This window comes from Corvus cornix, chromosome 13 (genome assembly GCF_000738735.6).
Source record: "Corvus cornix cornix isolate S_Up_H32 chromosome 13, ASM73873v5, whole genome shotgun sequence".
NCBI lineage: Eukaryota > Metazoa > Chordata > Aves > Passeriformes > Corvidae > Corvus > Corvus cornix.
Genome location: NC_046343.1, coordinates 18,034,581 through 18,050,608, shown reverse-complemented (window position 1 = coordinate 18,050,608; position 16,028 = coordinate 18,034,581). Strand labels below are relative to the sequence as shown.

The window sequence follows — 16,028 nt, the reverse complement described above, 5'->3', positions numbered from 1 at the left end:
TAATCAGCACAATCAGGACTTGGTCTCATTAGGCTGCAGCATTTCATCCCAAAGCTGTCTGCTGATTAACTGTGTATGTCAAACAAGGTGAGGTTTCTAAGGAAACACTGTAATTTCTATTAAATCAGTTGATGCAATTAAAAAATAGTCATGCTTCTGAGAATATATACCCATCAAGTTCACTCATTCTTAAGTACAGATTGTAATGTTTCTGTATCCTATTTTAACCTGGAATCTCTAAGGAAAAAGTGGTGTAAGGAGCTGGGTCAATTTTGCTATTACACTAGGGCTGTCATCCAAATTGCTCATTCAAAAGTACTGTCACATCCCTCGCAGGTATCCTTATTGCCTATGGGCATTCCAGGCTTTTGAGATGGCCTTGCCTCTCTAGAACGCAAGTAGAGGCGCCCAAGAGCCAAGCTGAAAATTACAGCCTGCAGCTAGGGAACAAAATATGGGAGGATTACTCTGGCCATACCTAGCTGGAGAGGCAGTTATTAAATTTGCAGAGAAATTAAATTTGTAGAGAAAATCCAGACTAGAGTTCAGATTTGAAATCTGATGGTGGAGAGCTGATCAACAGGTTCAGGCCTGAACAGATACCTGTAGCTTATTTGTAGATCAAAATCAGTACTGAAGGATACTGCTCCCCATCTGAAGTTACATGTGTATACTTTTATTCCAAACTTTCCAATTTAAAAGTCCAAGATAATAACACGTAAAAATATTCAGCATTCATAAGAATATAAGAGAAGTTATAATTTTCCTTCTCTGCAAGAAAATCATGACTCCATGATCCCTCATATATACCACAACAATAAATAAGTTATAAAACAGATGTTTTACTTTTTGTAAAGTTATTAATAAACAATCATATTCATTATGGACACAAGCACCTCTTTTAATCTAAACAATATCTAGTCCATGAATGTGCATATATGACACATACACATTTTACCCTGTTAGCTTTCAAGCCATTTCCTAAAATTTCATAAAAAACTGAATTAAACTTTAAGAAAGCCCAACTTACTTTAGCATTGCTACCAAAAAAAAAAAAAAATCTAGACTTTTACGAGCTGTAAGACAGAAGGATTTGAAAATAAATGGAAGCATTGCAGAAAGATTAAAATGAACAACAGTAAGGAGCATAAATAATATGCCCTGATCAGCTCCAAAGTTCATCATTGTAAATCCACTTAATTAGAGATAGAACTACACTACTCATTGAGCTATTTAGTCACTGATACACCTCTGATTTGCTTTACTCCTAATGATGTCACATTTCTGCTCATAATGAGGTGCAGTTTTTCTCAAAAATTGGATGTCTTCAATCAAAGCACCTGAAGTGAAGAAAACTCACTTCACACAGACAGCTTTAAAACAATCCATGCAAAGACAATTTTTTACAAATTATTCTGCTTTGAACCTCGGTAATTTGCAAACTTGCTTATAGTTGGTAAATCCTGATGGAGTAATGAAAAAGCACAAAACCAACAAGAAATCAAAAAAATGACAAGTAATAAGGAATAGGCTGACCTAGAACTAAATGATGAATTGGCCTCTGAAGCATTTTAAGAGCCAAATATAATAACACTTTTAGGTTTCATTTCCCCCACCCCTCAAGGCCTGTAATATTTCCTCATTAAGTAGTGCAGCTGAGGAACAGACTCAGCCCTGTTACTCCCAGACAGAACTGTATGTGACATAAGGAATCAATATGTGCACCAGAACCCCTCTTTCTCCAAAGTACTCACGCCAGAAAGAAACGGTCTGAGCCAATGTACTGCAATTCATACATAAATTTTCTAAATGAAGAAGCTGTAACTTCAATCCACAAAAATCACTGCAGAATACTAAGTTCATTGTAAATATCTGCAGAGCTTCATTTTCTTCCTCTTTTTTAAAGAAAATTTCCTACTTTAAAACCATTAAACTTTAACAGCCTGTTTCGACAAGGGCAGAAAGCAGAAGGGAATAGATCACTTGTCTGCAACAACATAAAACAGTGTCCTAGTGATCTATAAAGGCCAATTGTCTGAAACGTCTCAGATAACATGCAAGCCACTTTCTATCTTGAGACTGGCAAATGGCTCTTCCCTGTTTTGACATCCATACGGCAGGTGTTTTAGTGGATTTTTTTCCTCCCTCCTTATTTTTTTTTTTTTTAACCTCCAGTATAAAGCAGAAATTTTATTTCAGCTGTGTTTGCATCATTAGCTTGCTGGCAATCATAGAAGCCTAAATTATCCAGGCAAGCAGTTTCATTTATCTAGACCTCTTGCCGGAAAAGAGCAGCAATCAAATCAGTCAGCCCAAATTATCCTTGACATTAACAAAGGGCTCTAGGATCATTCTGAGAAATTACTTTCTCCTATTACGGAGCTGATTATGTTGTAGATGCCTCTGCAGCATCACAGCACAAAATGTAGTTGAAAATAAAAATGTTTATAAGAGCATGTAATTTTCATTGCCACTGTTTGTTATATTCAATCTTTTATTAAGGCATACTAAATATACATTATACGTGTAAGGGTACATGCACACCAAGTGTATAAAAGTAGTAATGGCTACAATAGCTTGTGCTTCCTTCAGCCAAGCAGCCCTGTGGAGACGGGAAAGCAGCAGCCAGGTCCCAGTCTGAGGGTCTCTCTGAGGGTGAAGCCAAGAAAGCTCTACAGATTATTGCACTGTGTCACTGCAGGACTGAGGTGTTATCTTCTCAGAGGCCACATGAACTAGATTGAATTTTCAGCTGTTCTCAGACAGTGGTGATTTCTCACTCATCTCTAGTTGCCTTCTGCTCAACCTCTCCAAGATCTTTATCGAGCCAAATCTAACTTAGAATGTCTTAGTTTGAAAGCATAGAGGGCTTACATGGGGGAGGAAGATACTGGGAGTTCTCCATGCTTCCCATCGATCAAGTGTGAAAGAGGAGGAAAAAAAGAAGGCATCTTCACACCCTCAGTAATCAGCAAAGTTCTATCTGAAAGTAAAAGAAAAGCCTCCAGCTCTTAAATTTAACAACTGTTATTTTGTACCTTAGGGCCTAAAGGACACTGCTGTTTCTGAGGTGGTGAGGTAACAGGTTCTGTATTCTGTATTCTGTTCTATATTTGTATGCACTGATATAGCATACAAAACCAAAACAACAAAATATTATCAAAAATTTTAAAAGCGCTTCACAATTATTTCAACTGTAGAAAAAAAATGCACAAAAAACTAGAGCTGTCAAATGGATAAGGGAAAAATTAGGAGAGGAAAATGTATTCAAGCTTCAAAAAGAATATTAAAAAATCCTACTGGGAGCAAAAACTGATTTAAAACTAGAAAAATAGCTTCTACTGAAATCAACCCATAAAACACAGGACCTGGGATTTTTTCCCCCCCAGGGAAAAACAATGAGCAAGAACAGCAGCTTTGTGGTTAAAGAGAAAGACATTTCTAGTTCAGGGCCCAGCTATGCCACAGGCACAATACCTTACCTAAAATTACAGGCTCGTAATGCAAACACATTTTTACCAGACACATAAGTCTGGACTAAATAACAAATATAATGAACAGCTTAAAATGCACCACAATCGAGTGAGAATTTCTAATTGTTGGTTTTAAGCTCAAAATTAGTAAATATGTAAGATTGCAATATAATTGGTGAAGTCACAATATTGAAGGCTGACATTGATTTTAGACATCTCTATCCTGCATTTGCTAGACAAGTTTCCTGCACACCCAATGGTATGAAATCAGTTATTACATATTCTCCTCTCCAGTTGCATGCTATTAAATACATTTTCCTGCATAAAGACTCAGGCATATTGTGCCAACAGTTTTCAGATGTTGTTTGCAGTTCCTTTTTCCAAAATGTGTGTCCTACTTCTAGACAGGCAGACTAAATTCCAGCCAAATACAGCTCATATACAGTTAGAATTAGAGAATCGTGTAGATTGATTTGACAGATTACACTGGTTTCTGGATCCCTCAATACCTCCCAAACCAACCTCCATAAATTAGTGTCTTGTAAATCTTGCTCTGACAGCTCACTTTCTAGTACAGTATGTTCTATATCCACTCAAATCACCATAGGGTCACAGCAAAATCACTGATTCACTGGGACATGTAATTTACAAATAAAGTGATCATCAGCCTCTGTCCCCAAAACTGAGTTTAGGTTAAAGAGCAGACCACGAGACAAGACTTAATTTACCTTATCTGGCTCAGCAGCAGCATCTTCCTTTCACCCACTGAGCTGGGTTCCCACAGGTGTCAGGCACATTGGAGATCAGAAATGGCAACCATCCCTCACCATGCTATTCCTTTGATTTGGAAATGACACTCAGGGGAAGATACAGACTTTAAAGTTTTAGATCTGGCTAGCTATGTCAAAGACACAGAGGCATCACACATTTCAGAAAAGCAGAGTTGTTCAGTGATATTCATCATGTTGTCTGGAAAAGAGTTGAAAAGCAGAAGTACAAGAAAACCTCTCCTATAGATACCACAGTAGGTTCATTTGTGGAGACACTAGCATTTACAGATATTGTCTTTTAATCAGTATAAACAGGTTCACTTATTTCAGCTCCCTTCTGAACTGAGACAGTGGGTAAAAGCTGATCTAAGTGATCCACAAATCCTCTTTTTCACCTTTGCAAGCCTTTGGCCATTGTACAAATAAGTTTATTTAGTATACATGAGTCTCCACAGAAAATTCACAATGTATGACATTCTAAAAAATCCCCATCAAGTGAAGAAGGCAACATTACTGGGTTATTTTGTCTGTCTTGTAAGTTTTTTTTTTCACTGTTATATCCCCACAAATCCCCAAACTCACTAGCACTAAAAGAAATGGGATATTCTGAAGAAGAAGAAGGATGCTGGTGTCATCATTTTTTTTATGATCTTCCATCTTGAGGGAAAGATTTAGTCAGCTAATTCTTTTCTCTCCTCCTCCTCATCGCCCTTAAAATTAAACTTGGTGTGATTCTTAAACATATTTTGCAAAGAATCCACTTGGTTCTTTAATCTCTCCAGAAAGAACATGTTGCATATGAACATTTCTCCTGCTTACTCCTTCCTTGCCAAAGGGCATATAATTGTGTCTTTAAAGTGAAAATATGACTCACATCTCTACTGGAATATTACAGGTATAAATATACCTGAATCTAAAAATGCTTTCTTATTTTTTTACAGCAAGATTTGTAACTGGATTTCCCCAAAACTCAGATTAAAGTTATTCTTCTGTTTTCTCTGTAGTTTAATAAACATGTAATTTTGGCACTGAAAAGTCTTTAGCTGGACAGAGGGAGGGCACTATTTAAGAGCAACCTTAGAAGCCTTCTTGCAAGATGCAGGAAATCTTTTTCTAAGCTTACACAGTGTCCTGGGTTGCAGTGTATTCTATTACCATCCCCATCAGCTGTTGAAATCAGGTGGGGCAGTGTTTCCTTGCCTCCTCCCCCCAGACTATCTTTCTGTTAATGGCCCATCATTGTCCTGCCACATGACTCAGAGATAACTCCCTCCGGACTATCTTCTGTTAATGAGCCTAATCAACACTTGGCCTCATGACTCATTACCCCATTGTGAGATGCTCCACCCAGAGGGAAGAACCAAGCATCCCATCGGGGATATAATCTGGGACTCTGACCACCAGAGACACCCCTTCCCACTGGATTTCCAGAGGACAGGAGCTACACAGCCACCACTGGACTTCCTGAGGAAGAGCAGACTGTTTTACTACAGGATCACTGCTTCAGAGGACTGCAGCCACCATTCTACCAGACTGCTACCACCACCCTGCCTAACAGGGTGTCAGGTTGTACCTTGACTCTGTCAGTTTGACAGTGTTTTCTTTTACTTTTTTTGTTTTCCTTTTCTTTAATTTCCATTAAATTGTTATTCTGACTTGGTGCCTCCCACTGGTTTGTTTTCAAACTAGTACACACAGAAAGCAGAAAATTAATCAAAATCTTAAACCCTTATATAATCTATTCTAAAAAGTAAAAAACCTGTTATTTGGAAAAAGCTTTTGACATTTTTAAGTTGGTTTTTATTCCTACCAAACTTTAGAGAAAAATGAGTTTTATTAGGAAGTTTCAACTGAGCAAAGGTTCTTAATGACAAGTTTTAAATTTTATAGTCACTCCTACAAACAAATTGAAGAAAATATTTCAAAGCTATGCTATCATTCAGTTTTATCTTTTAAAGGAAAGAAGTAGGTTAAAAATGCAACAAAGAGTCATCTCTTCTAAATCCTACTCAGAGATCTGAGGAGGCTGCGTGTCTGCCTAAGAAACTTAGCAGGGACACTCAGTTCCACCCTCCTGCTCAAACATGACAACACAAATCAGAAATGATTGAAGCACAGTCATCTCAGAGCCAAATATAAGCTTTCTTCTTTAATTTCAGGTTTTTTAATGAAGGCTAATCCTTTGCTCCCCATCTCTTCTCTTCTTCCTTCAGCAGAAGCATACCATTGACTAACAAAACTCTCACCAGCACAAGTTTCACAACTTGTAAGACAAACCTGCATGGAAAAAAAATTAGGGACAAACTTAGTAAAAATGCAGATCTTCCTTCTTGGAAGAATTTCAAAGATGATCATATGTACAAGACAACCTGCTATAAACTGAAATTGACTGAATTAATACAGTTGTAACTTTCACTAATATGCGATTAAAATAAAAGTAAACATTTTAAATTATTGGAAATATTTCCAGCAGTTTCTAAAAGGCATGGAAGAACATACTGCAAACAAAGAACCTGAAAGGGATGTTCCTGAAATCCTATTTCAGAACAGTTTCTCTACCTGGGAGAAAACACTGAAAGAGACAAAGTCACCACCACACATATGTACCTTTATTGCTGTATTGAGTGAAGAAATAGGCTTTAGTATTTGATTCTTATCCTTTGCATGGTTAGTTGAGCTGAACTCTCCTGTCTCAAGTGTGTATTTTACTGCAGAGGATCTTGGTTTAATTAGTCTCAGATCACGAAATGTGCCACTTCAAAAACCCATCTGAAGTGCAGGCGCTCATGGCAAAGCAAAGTAGTTGAACACAAGATTTCTTTTAAAGAAAACATGACTTTACGTGTCCAAGTACACTAAAAGTTTTTGACTTTGACTGGCAGAACATGACACAAAACCCTCAAGAAATTATTCACTGAACAGAGCAACAACCAACTGCTCAAAATTTCAGTCAAAGCTCAAAGTAAGCTTAGATGTTTTATAATCATCTTCTCTCAAGATAATTTACATGACACTTTTTATATGGTGAGGCAGTTAAAGTCCGTTTCTCTTGCTTGTTGCTTCTTATTAGGAGTTACTTTTAGTTATATCAAAATGAAAATAACTCTAAAATAATGCTGTTTCCCTCTGAGTACCTTTACTCAACAGGCAGTAGTAGATTAGGCTGTACTGCAAATCAGTTATGAGATCATTCAGGTTTTAAACCTTTAAAAAAGCCTAACACAGATCTTCTGTTTCTAACCAAAACCCAAAAATCCCAGTGGCTTAGGTTCTTGCAAAGAAACACTCAGATATTGCTGGAAAATCCAAACTGAAAATCAAGAAACACCCTATTTTACTGGCAGGTATTGCTCCCAAGTTAGTCACCCCAGTGTTTTCATATTGGCACTAGTGATGCCATGGTGATATTTTGCCTTTTCTTTTATACCTTTTTACAACTTCTGTATTCTTAGTGCTTTTTGCCTACATTCTTGGACTTGTTTGTCAAGCTAAGAGACTAAACATTTTAGAAGCTTTGTAGTTAGGGATCAAAATGCCCTAAGCACCAAGGTCCTCTCCAGAGCACATTCTGTAAACTAAGATAGAACCATCTAGGGGAAGGTTCCTTGGGGAGGGGGGCTCGCTTGGGCCTCTCACTGGGGAATCTTTGATAGATATTCTAATTAGTAAGACCTATAATGTTATACCCGATCTTCTGGGGGTGTGCGTTGCGGTGTGCATTTTGGTGCATTTGACCTGTGCACCTAAGGATCCTTAAAATAAATACCAAGGTAAAATCCCTTTTCCCCTTCTAACCGTGTTTGACTCTTGATTTTAAGACGAGGAAAAGGCATCACTAGCACCCCTTCTGATCTCAGCAGCAATCCAAAATCCTGTGTGAGAAGGAAAACCCTTCCAGCCACTGCACACAAAAATCCTGCACTGCAGACACAGGGGTTGCATTTGTATCACAGAGAAGACCAGGAACAGGTCCAGCTGCCAAGGAACATAGCAGAAAAGAGCTGGACACCTGAGCAGTGGTCTGAGACTGTTCCAAGGGCAGTGCCAAGAAAGAGAGGAACAGCTAAAAACCAACAAAGCAGTGACCCAAGTGCACCCCCTGCACTAAGGAAGGTCCTTCCTGCGCTGCAACTTCTTATTTCCAATCCTATTTATCTCCTATCCTATTCACCATCCTCTGTGTTTGGCCAAATTGAAAGGATGCAAAAACGTCATGAACCCAGAAAGACTTCAGCATTTACCTGAAAGTGAGTGAGTGGGGACAAACAAACAAACAAACAAAAAAAAGAGGCATTCAGAGTTTTGAAGAAGTCACTATTAAAGCTTGGAAAAACATTACCAGGGCAGATGAGAGAGATGGATCTTTGTGTTAATTTTGCATCAGTAGCAAGTTTTAATATGTATCAGGTGAAAGTACAGAACAGGATAAAGCAGGAGTAGAAAAATAAAAACAGAGAAGATTCAGGTCAAATATTGATGCATCGCATTCCTACCAATTTAGAGATACTAACTCAGATATTATCTTTGCAATGGAAAATGGAGGCCTTTTTCATGTTACCTGATTATAAGCTGCAGAAACAAGTAATTATTTCTAGAATAATTTTTTGATGCAAGTATTCCTAGGAAATAGCTGTGGGAGAACAATTTTGCTATTTGAGTGGGTTATTTGAACTGTGCTGACATTCTGAATAACTAATCCTGTGCATTTGGAAAAACTAAGATAATGACGGCATTTTGTTTCCACTCTAAACATTGTTTGAAGTTGCTGTTCATTTTTTTGTGAAGTTATTTCACCACAAAGTAAAACTAAGATTTCTGAAATAAAACAATTAAGAACTCCTTTCTTAAAAAGAAATATCTGAACTTCGCAGGTCCCCTTTGTTTTATTTATTTTGAAGGAAATTTCAACAAAACCTAAATGATTTAAGAAACATCAAATGACAACTACATTTTCTGTCAGAAATGTTTTGGTTGAAAATCCTTCCCTACTCCAGAAAACATTACATAACTCTATGGCACCCAGAACCCCTACACACCTTAAACAGGACCTCAGTATATTCTCCTAATAGACTAAATTACAGAAGTGGTAGGGAAAGCATTTGAAGGGATAGAGATTAAATACTTTAATTTGTAATTATTGTGAAAAAATCTGTCAGTAATTCTATGTTCCCTGTAGATGATAAAACCAAGGCTGGCAGCAGGTCCACAGGTTAACTCCAGCTCCTTGCTTTTTTCTCCCAATTCTCCCCTGATGTAATACATACATTGCATGATGGAGCAAAATGACTTGTTAGGTTTCTTTAAAGGACAAGTTGATATTAAATCATCAGAAGGAACATTGTAATTTGCGTTTCAGTGCTTCCAAGATGCTTTCTCATTTAATATAATAATTTCATGTAAGTTCATATTTTATTTTCTGGAGTTCCTAGCTCCCTCCTTGGAATCAAATAGTTTTAAGCTGTCTTCTTTATTTTCTCTGCTGTAGTTGTACTTAGGACACAGACTCAGATTTTGATAAAAGGTTATACAAATTTGTGGTTTTGTGTTTGACTCTCCTTTTGCAATTAAGATATCTTGGATACCTTCAGTGAGGCTAATCATGTAATTTCTGAAACAGAAAAAAGCAGGACATTAAATAAAAATAGAATTAAAAGATTATGCCAGGTATCTGTAAATGCAGTCAGAAATGTTGCAACCCCCCACCCTGCCATTGCAAGCCTTTGAACTTGCAGCCTTTCAGAGATCAGCTTCTGTGCCTATGCCTCAATTCAGATGGGTAACGTATAAAAAGAAAATGCATTGGAGCAGATAAGAGCCCAAGCAGCTATTGAGTGAAAGTGTCCTAGAAAAGGGAAAGCCAGGAGTAAAGTCCCCTACTTCTGAAAAAATCAAATACTGTATTTCTTCTTCCCTTTTAAGACTCCATGTGCCAAGTCCTCCTTCAGATTCTTAACATATTTAATTATTAGGAGAGCTAGCAGAATAAGAGAATAGTGATTTGGAATAATAATTTCACTGATACAAAGAACCCCCCGAACCAAGCATGTTTTCCCTTCATGCCATGAATTCCCTGAAGTTACTATTCATTATCAATCTCTTCTGAAAACACAAGTTCTCTTCCTGAACTGAAGACATTCATCACTGGTTACTGTCTGAAACTACTGCCAAGAGCAGGTTATTTCACCGAGCTCTTGGGACAGATGACACCTCTCTAGAGAACATCGGGCCATTATCAGTGAAAGCACCTCAAGTTTGACTGATCAGGGGCAGGGGGAGGCCACATGGATGGACACAAAACTGAAAATCTAAACAATCCATTATGCTGATTAATTTTTATTTTATTTGCAGAGTACAAACTTCAACCCTTCCTCATTTCAGGCATGTTCTCCTCACTTTCTAGTGTTTAACTTGCATAATTAATTAGCTTCAACTAGGAGAAAGAAATATGCAAAATACTTGAAAAGAGGGATAATGACAAAAAAGCTGGATACACAGTTTTCAGGACTTCAAAGCAATAATGTTTTCTTGCAGATGCACAGCAGGGATTGCCTGAGGTAAGATAACTTTACTTGTGCAACAGAGACTCATCCTAAGCATTAATAAAAGGGCTGACTTGCAAAATAAAAAAAACCAAAAGGTTTGATTTTAGTCTAAAAATTAATTATGGCCAATAAGAAAAGCATGAAGATGAACATGTTGAGTTTTAAAGGTGAAAGTCCTTTAAGGTAAGGCTCTTACTAAAAATCAGTAACCCAAAGAAAAACATGACAAAAACCAGCTTTCTTTTCTGTGATCAGCATTAAAGTAAAAAGTTTTATCTCCATCCCTTTGCACTTTATATAGGACATGTACAACAGCACTATAAGGTTTTAAATGTCTTTTCACTGAATCCTCAAGAAATACAGCTGATGGCGACACAAATAATGGCACAGAATAGCCTATCATTACTTTATAGTACTTTCAAGTCAGTAAAGTGTGCGTTGAAAAAAATCCCAGCTCTTAGAAACTTGCAGTGCACTGAAATTTTGCAGTTTCCTTCTCAAATATTCTTCATAAACATGAGACAATAGAAAGAAAACCAAAAACCTTTCCAAGTTATAAGAGAGCATTTCCTGAAAAAAGGAATAACAGCCTGTTATTCCTTATTACGCTCACCAGTCCTCTCGATGTTAGTAAAATGTAAATTATTTACTCACCTTTCTGTAAAGCAGTGAATAAAAATATCATTAGTGTTAATGAAGCATCTTTAAAAAGCATCACCTGTCACTACGAAGCTGTGAGCTGCTATTTACCAGATGGCTCATCTCTTAGCAGGTACTAAAATAACAGAAAGACCCTTCTATGTCTTCTAGGTACCAACTAAAGTCTAAAATATTACTACTCATTTCTTATTGTACTCTCTGAAACTCTAAAAAGTGATGGAAAATACAATTCTTCAAAGTGGTGGGAAAAAGAAAAAAAACCAGTAATAAAAATTATTTAAGACCACGGTAGCATAAAAAATATGGCAAGATTTCCAGAAGAACTGGCTCTAAGCAAATTCATTCTGGAAATTAAACTAAGTCCAAGCTACCGGCAGAATGAGGTTATAGAAATTTCTCCCATGAAAAACAGTAGCCAAAGAAACCTGGAGTAAAAAATAATAGTAAACGACTGTTTTGCAGCTATATTTCTCTCAACTTGAAATTAATTGGTTGTTCATTTTGGTTATATGTATACTGTAAAACTGCATACCACTGAGAGGATTCCCTTATTCTTTTTATTATAGTTAAATTCAAACTGTCAAAAAATCTTCAATTTTTCTTCCAGTAAGATACGACAGTACATAAAAGTAAATCCAATTAGACTACCTTGAAGCAAGTGTGAATTTTTTACCGAGTTATTTAATAATTAATCTTAAATATCCCAGCAGAGGAAATGCAATTTTTATTTCCTGACATTTTTTTCCACTTTTCTGAAACTTCAGCATCACCATTTTGTGTCAAACAATAAAACCTTCCAAACCCTTAATGCAGGCCTGCAGGCATATTCTTGCACTCAACATAACTTCAGTACTTTGCATATTAATAGCAATAACTGCATTTCTGTGTATTTCTACAAAAGCCCATAAAAGACAAGACTGCCTTTTCCACCTCATTGCAAGTTCTAGCCTGAGAAGATGAGATGATATAATCCTCTTTCTCCCACAGAACCTCTTTAATTTTTTCACTGAATATTTTGTCTTATTTTTTCCTCAGTGAGATATCTGAGACACCAAAAGAGAATTCTTCCCCTACATAAACTAACTTCAATTTCAAGTTACACTCCATTATCAAGGCTGAATTTAATCTTTGCTTCAATGTAGGCAATACTGTCTAGTGTTTCAGCTTTTCTCTAAGTTTTTCTCTTTAAAGTCTTGAGCTGTCGACATAAGCAATTGAAAACACAATGAAATTCCCAGATAGATTTCAGCATGTGAGAAGACAAAATTGATACTGAAACAAGTTCATGTTGCAATTTCAAGGTGAGCTACTGATCTGAACCATTCAGTACTGAAATATGTTCATATTGCAAAGCCATGAATTACTGATCTGAGCCACTTTTGCAAGGCTCAAAGAGGGCTGTGCTTCAGCTGAACAACTGACACTTTGCACAGACCTGACCAGAGCACATTCATTCCCAAAAACGAGTCCATGCTTGGTACCTAAAGTCCATCTGGAGAGTGCAGTGCATGCAGCAAGCCCAGCTCACCCTGCAGACTCAGCAAAGCACCCCACAGCTCCATCTTTTGTAAAATATGGCAGTTTGTTCTTGTGCAATTTAGCATCAAACCAGTCCACAACAAAAATACTTTTCTAAATCTGCCAAGTGAAAACCACTTGTATTCTTAAAACAAAATACTCAATTTCCACAAAGGCAAATAATTTGATAACAGAAACCATCTGTCTGGTTTTTCTGTCCAAGCACTCAGGCAGCTCTTGCACAGCTTTAGCAGTTTCACAAGTATGAAGAAAGAAAGGTGGTAGATTTTTTTTTAACTTAAGGACAAGTCTGATAATAAATCTGAGGCACACAAGCCCAGCTTTATTCTTTGCACTCCCAGAGAGCAGGTAGCCAGTCCTAGAAATAGAGACCGGAGAATTTGGTTCCAAAATCACTTAAGCAGTTATCTAGAGAAATATGAAGAGCTCTCAAAGCTGCGCTGTCAGCATTTCTTTGGGAAAATGTAGCAGGGATTACCTTAAAGATGATCAAGCTGACAGGACATTTGCATATTTTAACTCCGCAGTTTGCCATCAAGATGGTTTTCCAAATAGAAGAAATGTAAAGTTTTTACACATGAAGCCTTTAGTTCTTTCTCTTGACCTTGCAAATGCTGTTTTTGTCATAAGTCTCAAAACCTACAAAAAAATTAATTCTGAGTTCATAACATCTAGTTAGAAGGTAACACCCTCTTGCAAATCACATTTGTTACATTTTCACTGTATTTCAAAAAATACAGCAAAATTTTCTTATTCCGTTACATGGCAGTGTAGCAGGAAGCTGAGTCACAGTATCATGATGTGAACTAGTTCCTTCCTCAAGAGAAACTCTGAAACACCACTCCCCCTTTCGGTTCTGCATGCAGACAGCAGTGCTTAATTGCTTATTAAATAATTCTAATTAAAACCAAGCAGGTTCATCCTAGATTCCCTCAAGTTAACTCTGATTAGTGACTTTACACAGACTACATCTTTGCTGAAATGATCAAAAGAGAAAATCCCTTTAAGCAGTTACAAAGTACATTCTCCACTCAGAGGCATAAAAGTCACTTATATTTCACTTAAATCCTACCTCTAACATCCAAGTTCTGCTGTGTCATTTCTTCTGGTTCTTGCATGTAGTACTTTAGTGCATCTGTCACTGCCTACAGTGACCTACAAGTATGGAACCTACAAGAAGAACTAAAACAAAAATACTCTCATTCTGCAGCAATTTAATATGGGAAGAAACCTGTATGATGTGCATGCTACCAAAACCTGGTACACTTCTCAGAGGCACTCAGGTCTTCCTTTAAAAAGCTGATTTTTATCCCAAAACTGAAGAGAATTCCCTCTTCCTCAAAATTTACACAGACTAACACATTCTAGATAGAAGCAAACAAACATTTTTTAACTCTAACTAGTGAGTAAATACACACCATTTTGTCAAGCCTTCTTATACCAAATAGGTTTTTTTTAAGATAAACTACAGCATTTCACATACTCTTGTGACTTTTTCTCTCAGGTTAATCTGTCACATTTATCCCTTTTAAGCATTCTGCTACAGAAGCAGATTTCTCATTGTACCTTGTAAGACATATTGCCCTTACTCAAATGCTTTCCTTCATTTAGCAAATTGCTAGAATTCCAGTGGAAAAAAGCAAATCAGTCACAAAAATGCAACAGCTGGTCTAAACACAAGGCACTAAGGCACCCTATCACATTCTAAAATTAGAAGCATTTGAATATAATTATTGCACATTTTCTCCAGTGGAAATATAGTTAGTGTCCCATTAGTTACAACCCACGGAGTCAGACTGGATATTCTGAACACCAGTGCAGAGACCTGCCTCTGTCAGTGAGGCAAACCAATCTCAATTCTACATTGCAAGTGATGTTTCAGCAACACCAGCAAGGAAGTAATTTTCATTAAAAAAAGTCATGCCTATCTTGAGCAAATAATCCAGAACAACAGAGCATTATAGAAAATAAAAAGCAACCATCCATCTATCTGATTAGATCACAAGAGTCTTTACAATTTATCAAAGGTATTTTTCTAATTCAGTTTGCAAATTTTACTTGTAACTGCAAAACACATCAGTGTGCTAGACTGTGAACACAGCCTGATTGAGAAGGCAGCCAGGGCAGATTCTTCCTTGCTCTTGGAACATCTCTGGTCTTTGAGAAAGAACACATTTTGCACCATGTAGATGCAATGCACACACAAAGACTTGTCTGAGTGAAAGCAAGGAGGAAAAGAAAGATACACAGCAAAAAGATACAAATGTAGAATGGTGTGTAAAAACACCCTTTGCCACTCACCTGCTCTTGTAATGCAACACAACAGAGTCTGGATCAACAAGAATCAAGCCCAAAGAGGAGCTGTTCTTACATAGGTATTCTTTTCCTCTAAATCAGTATTTTCTGCAGGATATTACTGAAAGAGAAAGCATTCAAATGAGAATCATCAGACTGATGTATTAAATCTTTGCTAATACTTTTTACATTTACATTAAAATAATTAAAGAAGCAGAAGCTTCTGAATTTTCTGTTTTGTTCTTCAACAGTCTTTTATGGCAAAGGTAGATTTAAGGAATGTGGGATGACAAACTAGGTGAAAGTACAACTTCTTCTTGGAACAATAGTGTCAGCAGAGTTGTTAGCCATACCAGCTTACATCTCATTTTCTCTTACCACTGTCACAGAGTCACTCACTTTACAAGCAAGCACAAGGCAGAATCAGTTTTAAAAGAAAGAAAACCAACAAAAACCCCCACAAATATTTTGCTTGAGTTTCTACCCAAATGGCTCCATAGCAGTAAATCACTTCATACAAGTCTTTAACACCTGCCATAACGTAAATGCTAAAATGACTTGGATCACAAACACTCTGGCACATGTAACATTGCATTTCAGAGTGAAGAGCTCCCCTTTCTAAGATGGGGATCTCTCATCACCACGTAAGAGCTGGGGTTGGTTATACAAGAAACTTCACATGGAAAAAAGAACATGAGAACATTTCCCCCAAGACTAGACATGGAGATTAAGTGTGTCTGAACTGAGAG

General features: G+C 37.0%; 1 long non-coding RNA gene across 1 annotated transcript; it reads right to left on the bottom strand.

The window, feature by feature from the left end:
• Positions 1-6,366: 6,366 nt before the first annotated feature.
• Positions 6,367-15,399, bottom strand: LOC104693541. The gene is made up of 4 exons (XR_752558.4): positions 15,286-15,399; positions 14,057-14,166; positions 13,463-13,623; positions 6,367-6,520 (listed from the first exon to the last, which is right to left on the bottom strand). It is a non-coding gene; the product is annotated as an uncharacterized LOC104693541 (long non-coding RNA).
• Between the last annotated feature and the right edge of the window lie 629 nt (positions 15,400-16,028).